The sequence below is a fragment of the Varroa destructor genome, unplaced genomic scaffold, assembly GCF_002443255.2.
Source record: "Varroa destructor unplaced genomic scaffold, Vdes_3.0 BEIS01000003.1, whole genome shotgun sequence".
Lineage (NCBI taxonomy): Eukaryota > Metazoa > Arthropoda > Arachnida > Mesostigmata > Varroidae > Varroa > Varroa destructor.
Window position 1 is genome coordinate 56,535,232 of NW_019211456.1, and position 11,258 is coordinate 56,546,489.

The 11,258-nt window shown below is 38.6% G+C and overlaps 1 long non-coding RNA gene across 3 annotated transcripts in view; it reads right to left on the minus strand.

Moving 5' to 3' along the window:
- Positions 1-2,678: 2,678 nt before the first annotated feature.
- Positions 2,679-11,258, minus strand: part of LOC147757171 (uncharacterized) — an 18,737-nt gene continuing 10,157 nt past the window's right edge. For 2 of the 3 annotated variants that reach the window (XR_015324391.1, XR_015324392.1), the window contains exons 2-3: positions 7,416-7,583; positions 2,679-3,452 (exon numbers count right to left, since the gene is read on the minus strand). This is a non-coding gene — a long non-coding RNA (uncharacterized LOC147757171). Of the gene's footprint in view, positions 3,453-7,415; positions 7,584-8,421; positions 9,750-11,258 lie in introns of those variants that run through there. The other variant, XR_015324393.1, reaches the window with a different exon arrangement.

Consider the following 11,258-nt stretch of genomic DNA (forward strand, 5'->3'; position numbering starts at 1 on the left):
TTGCTTCTTTTTCACAATAATGTCATGTACTTGAACATGTTACGCTAAATTAAAAAACAAATATTTGATTTAATAAGCTCTGACTTGTATATTAACCATGTTTTGATAATAACCATCCATATAATGTCTACGTATTTACTGAACTGCTGAAATTCTGTTTTCTTTTGTCTGCCTGTGCAACTCAAACTGGACCTTCAGAATAACTGGCCTGCGCTGATTTTTTTTTCGGGGAGCTTCATCCTGGACAAAGCTGGGCGGAGGGTAGAACGCCTTGCTTAAATACTTTTTCCTAGAAACGAAAAGTTAGTTTTCCTGGCAGGGTATAGTATTGATCCATTGCAAAAAATTGATATGATATCAAGTCGGCTAAGCCGAAATCCGAGGCGATGCAATATATCGACTACGCATGTTCTACAAGAACTCTATTTCCGTAGTGCCCCAATCGTGCTACGTCAAAATGGTGTCGCGTAAAAGACTCCTCAATATCGCCCAGACGTTTATAAAAGTACCACTCCGCAATCGAGCAATAACTGAAGTTAGGGGTTTGTTGCAAGGCGGGCTACGTACTAGTATAGGCCAATGAGATAACTGCGGAGTCGACGCAGGACTATTGGAACGCTCTAATGGGAGAACGGGGTACGTGGAACTGCAACAGAATAAGTATTGTTAGGAAACTGGGAGAATTAGGGAATTAACAGTACTACAGTCAGATGACCCAATTGGTAGGGCAGTATCTCAAAGGAGCTGGAACAGGGTCGTATGGCTTTGTGCAAATAATTCATACGATACGATGTGTTAGGCTATGTTTAACACGGATAAAATCCATTATTAGAAGAGGCTAAATGAGCCAGGTGAGATATGGTAATTGTAACGGGCTAACTATTGGTCTAGACTACAGTTTAAGATAGACTGGGTGTAACATCAGCCATTGTGGTTCGTACCTGAAACAGGTGTGTTTAAAACAGCGAACCGAAAGAATCAAGAGTGGAGCGAAACCCGCGTGTTCTTTTATGTGTATATATTACTAAAACTGCTGATTTGCTTGTTGGCCGCAAATCGACCCATGTTGACATTAGACTGATTTTCTATGGACTCTAAGTCCTTTTTTCAATGGAACGTAATGTTAATTTAGATAAATTAATCGTTTTTTTTTTTGGAGCTAGCTTGATAACTGCTAAAGATTTGTGAAACATATAGGCGAATTAGCGTACTCTGTAGAATGGGCGCAACATTTTTGAAATTGGCGGGATGGAGTAGTAAAGCGGTGACTCTTGCCGAAGTGGTTTATAATGGCTTAAAGATGAAGCAACTTAGTTTGCAAGAGTATAACAGAGTTTCAAGAGAACTGCGAGCAGACTGAATCAGGGAAGGAAACCGCAGCATTTCGGGTGAATTGCAACGAAATAAATGTAAAAATGTAATTCTGCAATCAAACCATGGTCCTTTCGGCTCACTGTACCCGATAGTGTCTGCTCGACCGTCAAGCACGTTATGGCCAAAACATACACACATCACATGCTCAGGCATTGAAAAAAAATGTTTGATTTCTGATGTGATTAGCTGAACACAATGATTGCAGTTGTTCTAAAAGGACATGCGCAAGAATGAACTCAGGTCCACTACCGTCAAGCCTTGAAATGAATAAGGTAGCTCCCACTCGGGACATCCATGCTGGCTAGAGAAACACGTATCATTACTACCTTCCAGAAAAAGACCCCCAAAAATAATTGCTTTGCAAGTAGCAAGGGGGTCAGAGCTTACTAAATCGACCTGTCAAGTGCTTTTCTGGATCATACTGATCCGTTAAGCCGATAGAAACAAGCCGATATTTTACAACCTGGCTTAGTTGTATTGCAGTACTAATTTCTTCCTGAAGGACACAGGCATGGCGAGTGCCGGAAGGAATGTTGGACCGGCAAGTGGTAACCATGAGCTGAAAAATCCAAGCGAAACACCTTGAAAATCCGTAGCACAATAATCATGAGCTTGCTATCAGCAAATCAAGTCATTTTAGTACACTGTAAATAAAAAAAAAAAAACAAGGATATGCCGACAAACGCCCATGCTATCAATAAAATGATCCGAACCGAAAAAAACAGCAATTTGCCGAGCGGTACTTGAAAAACTGTGGAAGACAGGATGCACAGTTTACGGGAAAAATTGTTTGGAACTATATTTAACTTAAATAGCACCACTAATTGATATAAGTGGACTTATCGGCCAAGGCTAAATCCATATGTTTCGAAGGAATATTATTTACCAAAGGTTAGTGTAATGCGGAAGCTTAGACAAACTATTAGTTAGGCCATTTTTTACACGTTAATAATCACCGTTGGCACCCGCTTATGTTCGGAATAATCGCTGGAATCATAATAATTTTTAAATTCTACAGTAGATTCTATGACAATTGAACTACTAACTATATGAAGATAATAGCTGAAATTCTAATGATTCAAACTGTATACATTTTTGGGGACACTTTACTATGTATCGTTTCACCTTGTCTTTCTCTGTAGATCTACAGATTTGATTATTGTTTGATTGATAGAGGTAGAGTATTGATTTTTTTTTTTTAAATTTCCTAAGTTCACTCACTCGTATTGGTTTGGTATGTGCTGCCATAACGTTTTTTTTTACTTTTATAGACTGATTTCTCTTGAAGAAAAACAATAATCGAATTTCGTTATATGTTTGGTTTTATTTGCTGTAAAATATGTGTTACCAAATAAACTGATGCAATAGTCTGATGCGATCTAATGCAGTTTCGGACATAAAACTTAAATACGATTTGTTTCTCACATATAGTTTTCTAGATTTTGAACACTTATGACTAGACATCAGCTGCTCAGTTTAATCGGAATGGTCCTCTAATTATTTGGTCGAATTTCCGCGGTGGCCTCGTGGGTGCGATGTCCTGAGCTCCTAGCGACAGGTTCCAGCGTTTTATACTTGTACTACGTATAAACTAATTGTTACAAAAGATTCATTAGCATTAAGTAGCTTCGCGTGAATAGATCAGTGGGTAATCTTTAGCTGTCGTACTGTACGGAGGGCATGGGCCATAGGCATGGACAGTCGCCGTTAAAAGTGGAATTGACAGCCGGCTGTGTTGGCCCATTAAAGACGTGGTGCGCTATAAAACGCTGCACTGCAGTAACGGCTTCCGATAGGATTGCGGATATGGAGGCGGATGTGGCCGACTGAAAACAAAGTTTTCGCAGATGGGGGCTGTTGCCTGTCGCGAAGTATGTGGAGGCATCCACGCTCCTGTCGAAAATGAAGCATTCCCAATGGCGGTACTCGATGTGCTACTCGACTCCCCCTTACGATATTTCAAGCACGCACAGGCAGCAAGAACGAAAGTAAAAAAACTACAGCTCAGAGCTGTATATCCAAGCCATTTGCCGATCGATACTGATGCGCCTCGACGTGTAAGTGAATGGAACATGAATCTGAAATAAACAATTAGTGTAATAATAAGTAAACGACAAATCATGACGAGTGATAAGTACACTCCGGGCAGATTTCCACTATACAATTTTTTTTTTTTTTTTTTACACCATTTTGCTATGTAGGGTTTAGATGACGGCATTTTATAATATGCACATAAACGTTTCTTATTCAATATACATATCATTATATGAGCTAGCATTAAGCAAATGCTCTCACTAAGATCATCGCCATCAACGATGTAGCTACCCTTGTAACTACACAAGACCCAATGATACGCGATTGCTCTTTTTTCTTCGACTTAGTAAGTTTGTAGTCCTTTTTTTTTGTTTTAATTAACAACTAACTCATTCGTATGCTCAGAGGATCGTTTTCGCTTAGCATTATTTAAAAGTGAACTAACTTGGCTACTCCTGATTAGAAATAATAATGTTCTTACTTAATAATAGCTGATTTTAATGATTTTTTTTTGTGAATATTGTGGATAAGGTGTGTTTGAAATGTTCTAAAAATTATATAATAATATTAATTTATTTTGCATAATTCACATAAGTAAGCAAACTAGAGGTCTTAGTAGTGGGCTAGTTAGCGATGTATGGTATGTGTCCTAGCAATAATATCCTGAATGCGATATCTGGTTGTATCAAGCATGTTCCAGCGTTTCTACGGAGTGCACATGATCTATAGTTAATTTCTCCAATCATTGAGTTACCTCTAGATATGGGCAGAGCTTGCTCCTTTTTGCTCGTTAACACTGCTCTAGGTAATAACAACGATAGGGAACAACACCCAGTTCGATGTGTCAGTCCTCGTTTTTATTATCCAATTGACTGATCAAATGTAGAGCCAAGGATGGTTTTGAATAAATTACCGTTATAGTTCACGGTGAGCTATAGACAAATTGTGCTCCAGCTGTTAACTAGTGCATACCTGCTTTGCCATAAAAAAAAAATATATATTTTCTATGAATCAGAGTACACTTGTGTAAACCAGTTAGAGGTTTATCTACAAAGTCAACATTTTATGGAGGATTGGTCCTTCTTATGCGAAAGATCAGAACGTTACTACGACTCGTAGTACGAGAAAGACTGAATTGCGATCTTCAGACAGAGCAGATTAAAACAGGTCTTTTTTTTTTTCAAGACCACGCTAGCGGGCTTAGTTACCTTTGTACACGCAGTCCTGCATAATACTTGCTTGACATTTGACCTTAATGCTGGACAGGTCTACCTCGCTGCCGTATCTGGCTGCAGTGCACCTCCATTGCTCAGGACCGATGTTTGCTAAAGCCACGATACAACAATGTTCATACTATATGTCTTGTCTTAATATATAGTTAGTAACCTCATTTAGAAATTCAAAGCAAGCTTATCTTTTGCCTAAATCTAATAACTTGATTTCTGATGAAAAAGAAGTTATTTTTTAAAACATCAACAGTTATAAAGGATAGGCCAAATCGGATAGCCGTGACTTACAGCTAAGTAAGCGTAGCATTTAACATAAACAAGATAACACCAGCTTCAAACATGGCAGTAAAGTTGAATTCTTAATGGAGTGAATACATCAGTATAGTTAGTAGAGTAACTACGGTATCCAATACGCATAGAAACGCGTTCAACCGTAAAACAAGAAAAGCAGTTACTGACGACTTTTAGTTAAACGAACAAGCGTCTTTAGAGGGATATCTCGTGACAAAGAGGAACTAGGCAATTAGACTTTTAGATATGAGCAAAATACAAAACCTTCAGAAAAAAAACGCTGTCCTTGAAGGACCCACCCTCTAGGTTTCGAGTTTTACGTCCGGCATGGCCGTTAGACACTCCATCAGACAACTTGCTCCTCGCACAAAGCGAAGTCTGTTTATGCACGGGTTCGAACCTTTACCACAACGTGTCCATAAGATTACGTTACCCACTAAACTGTCAGGGGGACCTCCTTGAAGAACCTCTTTCTCACCAGTTTACCCACTTACGATTATTATAGCTGACTAATAAACATCTTATCTAAGTATTAAATGTTGCGTTTACAGTACGTATAGTATGCGTCATATGACACGAATAAAAAATGCCTATTCTCTGCTGATTTAGTCTTTTTAAATTAGAGATGCTATCAGAAAAATTCGTGAGCTGAAAAAATCGAGCGATTCAGATGCAAAAATTACGTTTTTCCGTTAGATTAACAACCCCGTATTCTCGCAACGACATTTAACTATCACCAAACATTTGAAAATATGACGCAAATAAACTTGAAGATCGCAGACATTCGACAAGATATCATGATGAGTATGCAACGTACAGCGTAAGAGGCATAACACTCTTGAACTCGCATCTATTGAGGTGGCTACAAACGCAAGTAACTGCGAGCACGTACGATACAGGCAGTTGGAACCTACTTGAACTTGAATTGCTGAGATGACTTGCTTACCCGTAGAACACCTTGATCAGTACAATGAACAAGATCTATGAATTATTAAAAACATCATCGTTCTATTTCTAATTAGATTATATATAAGCACTTTTTTAAATCTGTTTCTTTTTAATATCGCTAGTCCATGATAAGTGTACCGACCGTTATCTTGTTCTCAGACGTGCATTTTGGACGTCTGCTTTATTTTCCCTCTTGTCGAGGTCTGGGCATCCCAGGAGGTCTGTGGCGTATACAGCCATAGCTCTATAATTCGAAGGCCTGCTCAAAAGTTGTTTAAAGATGACATTTTTGACCCAGAGGACTTATCTCACCTCAATTCAAAATCTGGTCTCGAAGATTAACTTCGAATATGGATTGCTTAACAGGCTCCAGCACGGTATTGTTATGACTGACTCTTAAATTCAAGACCAAATAATTTCCTGTCAGCAAATCACATACCTACACAGGATACTCTGGGTCTCCAGGTAGCTACTAAGGAAAAACTGCGTTTGTGATAGCAGCTGCCGCGCGCGATTCAGACTCCAAATGTGCAGACACGTCGCCATGCAATGTAGATATGGATCGTGATGACCAGCCGAGATCCAATCTACCACGTTAGAATATAGCGATGAGAAAACTAAGATCTTACGAAACAGTTTAAATGTTTTGATTCACTGACCAGTTTTCGACGTGATTATAGTACTACAACTACCACAAATCGATTAGTAGTTTAATAAAGCCAAAATTACATATTAATATTGCTATTTGTTGTTTTCTCGCGAGATTTTCCTGACTTTAATTTGCTCTGATTTTCGGGCGTAAGCGGCGCTCGCTGCCCGCCAGTAGGTTAGCGGCACCTGCTGTCCTTGGCACCTAAGCACGGTTGCTATTATTGCTGACTCGCTGGTTCCGGGAAAAGGGAACGCAGTAATACGTTAGTTCGTCCTCCACGTTTGCGCAAAGCGATGATGATAAGTATGACATCTCAGTATCACCAGTCGCTATCTGGGTGACTAGAAAAAAGCGTTTCGATGCCAAGTGAGTGAATTCCTGCTTGGTCTGAGCCCGACTATATAACCCGCTTGAGCTTTCTTTTATCTGAACTAATAGACGAACGGAAAACCCATCACTTCTCACAAAACCGTTGCTAGGAATTAAGCAGCCCTCCTATATTATCCAATCACTAATACGAAAAGTATTAACAGTGACGACTAGGAAAAAACATGCTTTTCTAGAAAAATAACACAATTTTTTTAATCGTCTACATTACCTTTTTTGTTATATCATCGTCATACCCTTGCTTGCTGGATTGTGGTGTAAAATATATTTTGTATTATGCACTTATTGTATCATTGTTTTTGCGAGAACTTTCACGTTGTTGTCGAAACTGCAGAAACCAAACGTTTGTTCTGTGTTGCATGTAAATTTTTGTCGTTTGGGTGTTTAAGAACAATATGTACAAAAAGCAGCTATTTAAAGTAATGTTTTGAAAGAGTGATGAACTTGGATTGTTTGCATTGCTAGTATCATAACGATATACGCGTTCGCCTTTTACTTACCCACTCGAAAACAGGTGACATCTTTTGGGGCGTAATTCTGACAGTATTCAGAGTGTTGACACTGTGGCGTGTAACCATTTCCGAAAGCGCTGTGTCCCAGTGGTACGGCTGCCAGCTCTGATCTAGCAAAGCTGAGTCGACCGACTTTACTAATTTCGAAGTATGGACCTGCAAAAATTTTGTTTCAGCTTAGCTTTATACGTAGGCCCAGCCCGCGCTCAGAAACTCGTACAGGTTCGGTAATGCTTTAGAGTAACTTCAAGGATTTGTAGGTGCAGAAAATTTCGTGAATACCACGCATAACTTCTAGTTACAATATGCTAGTTGCCACGTGTTCCGTAAATTCGCAAAGCTTGCCATTCTAAAACTGCGTATCTAATATGAGAATTTGTTCCCACTTTGAGTTCGAAGGCTATATATTGGTAGGCAGCATCGGGTTTGGCTTCTTTTCTAGCTTACACCGCCGGATGATGCTGATCTATTTCAAAAGCAAATTAAAAATGGGAAGCATATAAACAACAACAATAATGTGATGTGTGCTAGAAATATGTACTCAACGCAGTAGAGCTTACTAAGTCCCGCAATAATCCTTGCATGACGCAATTTTGAAGGGTTGAGGCCCTCTAACTCGCATTAACCCAGCTGATGTTGAATCGCGATCGTCAGTCTTACGAACTTACAAATTTGTTAGGTACAAGTTTACGCTTTAATGATTACATTACAGCGAAAAATGTTAGCCATATAAAGGCCCTATATTCCTATTCAGTCACTTCAAATCCACCTTTTCGTACCAAGGGACATTGGTTTACGCAATTTTTGGGTTTAATATCAACACCTTTTTGCAAAACATAAACAAATGTTCATATCACAATATGTGACAATCATGCCCAAGGGGCATCTTCACCTATGTGAAATGAAGATGTACATTTTTAGGTAATATTTATCGTATATGCAACATAATACAGATATTTTGCGAGGTAGACGGGAGGCTTATTATACTACGTACCTCTTTAGCGGTTGTATGCACTACGTCAGGCACCCAGCTTTTCGATACTGTTTTTGCCAGCAATTTTGCTCGAGGATCTAGTCGTATAGGGCTTTTTAAACTATTAATAGCAAAATTATCTGCAAACTAGCTGCTCGGAAGAAGACGTATAGATGACCACCCGACAGAAACATGTTCTGATTCTTTCACACCATAAGGGCCTCCGTAGTAAGAGCTTCAAGTATGGGTTGTTATGTTAAGTCTTTTGACACGCGATCGTCCTGCATGCAGTCCAGGACGAGTATGAAACGAGCAGAAAGCCAAAGAAACCTTTAGGGTTCGAAAGCAGCGACCAGAATTATCTAAACATTGGAAACCCGGCGAAAAAGGGGTGACTGGTCACCAATGTAGAAAGAGACTCTTGTTCGTTGCCAAGGGTGATATGTAACATATCTGCACATGTACTCGTTCACTAGCTTAAAGGATAGTCTTTTTTGATACATCACTAAAAGCAGCCTTAAATGATACAGAGAAACACAAAACTTGATGGATCAGCCTAAAGCAACGAGATATGAGCAAATTGGAATAATGTCAAAAAGAGCAAGTCCGATGTCGATAATCTATAGGGAATTCGCTGAACGTAACGAAAAATTCTGTATTGAAAATCAGCTTTTGAAATAGATAAAGTCAATTATCCCAAGACTTCCACTTCGATCGTGTATGGTTTGTTCTGCACAGTGGCGATCCCGCTTATTGGAAAGGCCAAGATGTCATTCGTTCTGACGTGTCACTGCTATTAATCGTAAGTTGGACAGCTGATAAGTACGCCAAGTAGTAGGCGCCACTCAATCTAAATATTACAAATGCTAGAGAACTTGATTATATGCCTTACTCTGCTTTGCACAATGTACAGTCGATCAGCAATGAATTAGTCTACATTTCAAAAAAACAATATTTTATAAAATAAAACCATAAACTCATCATCGCAGGAAAGTTATTTTCATAATATCATAAAAGATCAACGTTTGTCTAATGTCTTCATACCAAACGAGCCCCCATCAAAACTATATATGCCTTTGGTTACCCAAAGGTCTAACGCATTGTCGTTACATGCCTGAATACGAAAACGGTAGGACAGAAAAACTACTGCACAAACTGCAGAGCTAATTAAAAAATATGCTAAAATAAATCTTTAACTATGCTTCTGATTAGTATTTCAGTGCACGCTTTGACGGCGACACTTAAAGCGATGATGAGCAGGTTGACCCAAAACTTCAAGCTAATCCAGAAAGAAGGTTTTTTTAGGTAGAGTCGATCTGCGTCAGCTAATTTCAAAATTCCCTCCACAATAGATTCAAAAATGAGTCCCAGGGACGACCCTTAGTTTCGTAATTATCGAGAAGATATTTTCATTGTGCTGGCCTGTTAACTTCTGAACGGCGTATCGGCTAAGGGAAGACGCCGTTCATTTACTATAGAGGGAAATTTATTTGAACGTTCCGAACACTCTGGTAAAACCAGGAGGCTTACTGTGTAGAGTACTTACAATGGCGCACCTGGCTGGCTTAGCATGCGACCAAGTTCTGGTTACAATAAGGTATGGCCGTAATATATCGCTCATTGGCGCTATTTAAGAATATCGATCGGCATACTTAGACACGAGATTGTCAACAACGAAAACTTTGCATGTCTTCATTTAGATATAGTTTATAAACAAACGATATTAACTCGGTCTCAATTTACCCTGAACACTTTAGTTTGCTCTTTTTTTTTTTTTAACTTCTTAAGATCGAAAAGACAAGCAATTAAAGAAAAATCTCTATTTTTTTAGAGTATTTACTTTACCACACGTTTTTTGCATCTGGCTTTATAAAGCATCGCACAGTTTGCAATAGAAACCAGAACAACGACTAATCAATAGTAAGAGGAAAAATAGTGCCACCGGGTCAGTAAAGCGATCGTAATCACGAACGCAAAAAAAGATACGTCACACGTAAATGCAGCAGAAGAGAACAATAGAAAACCAAGTGGTTATACCATGGTACTAAAAACATGCGTCATACTGTGTGTCTATCAAATAGAACTAGCCACTGACAACTTACTTAATGGACAGGCACAATAGAATTGAACGTTAAACGCTTCACAAGATACGGCTGACACTTGAAATACATAATTTAAATTATTATTATTTAAATATTATATTATTTAAATATTACATTAGTGTTCTCTACCAGTACGTTCGAGGATAACATACAGTAGTTTTCTCAATGATTAAATCATTGAAAGCAAACAATTTTTCAAAGTAAGACCCGTTTTTATTTTTGAATTATATCGTATATTACAATTGTCTCAAAGACGAAACCTTACACAGTTTATTTATTCACTTAAAATCTATTAGCGATAAGTTACTTTTTACAAGTATAGTTGTTCTGGGCTCATCTAAATACGTGCCGGCGACGAAGTTTAACTAGAATGGCAATAACTAATCTTTTTTGAAATCTACGCATAATTAAAGTTCGGTGGATCTCATTTAATGCTGCGCCTGCAACAGACAATCAACTACGAAATTCCCAGTTCGCTTTTTAACCTCGGCTCAGCAACGGTTACAAATACACTCAAGTTCACTCGAAAAAGTTCTCGGTGCAATTACGGTTGATCACTCGTTATTTTTTTGTCTGCGTCCGACGTTCAAAGTGTTTGTAATAGCATAGGTAGTAAACCTACGTTTCAGGGAATTCAAGCAGGCGAGCAAGGTATTTTACATTTGTTTCACCATGACTGTGGTAGAGAACAGAAAAGCGCCTTTAGTTCCGTAATAGAAATAAATAAATAAAAAAAAAAAAAAAAATATATATATA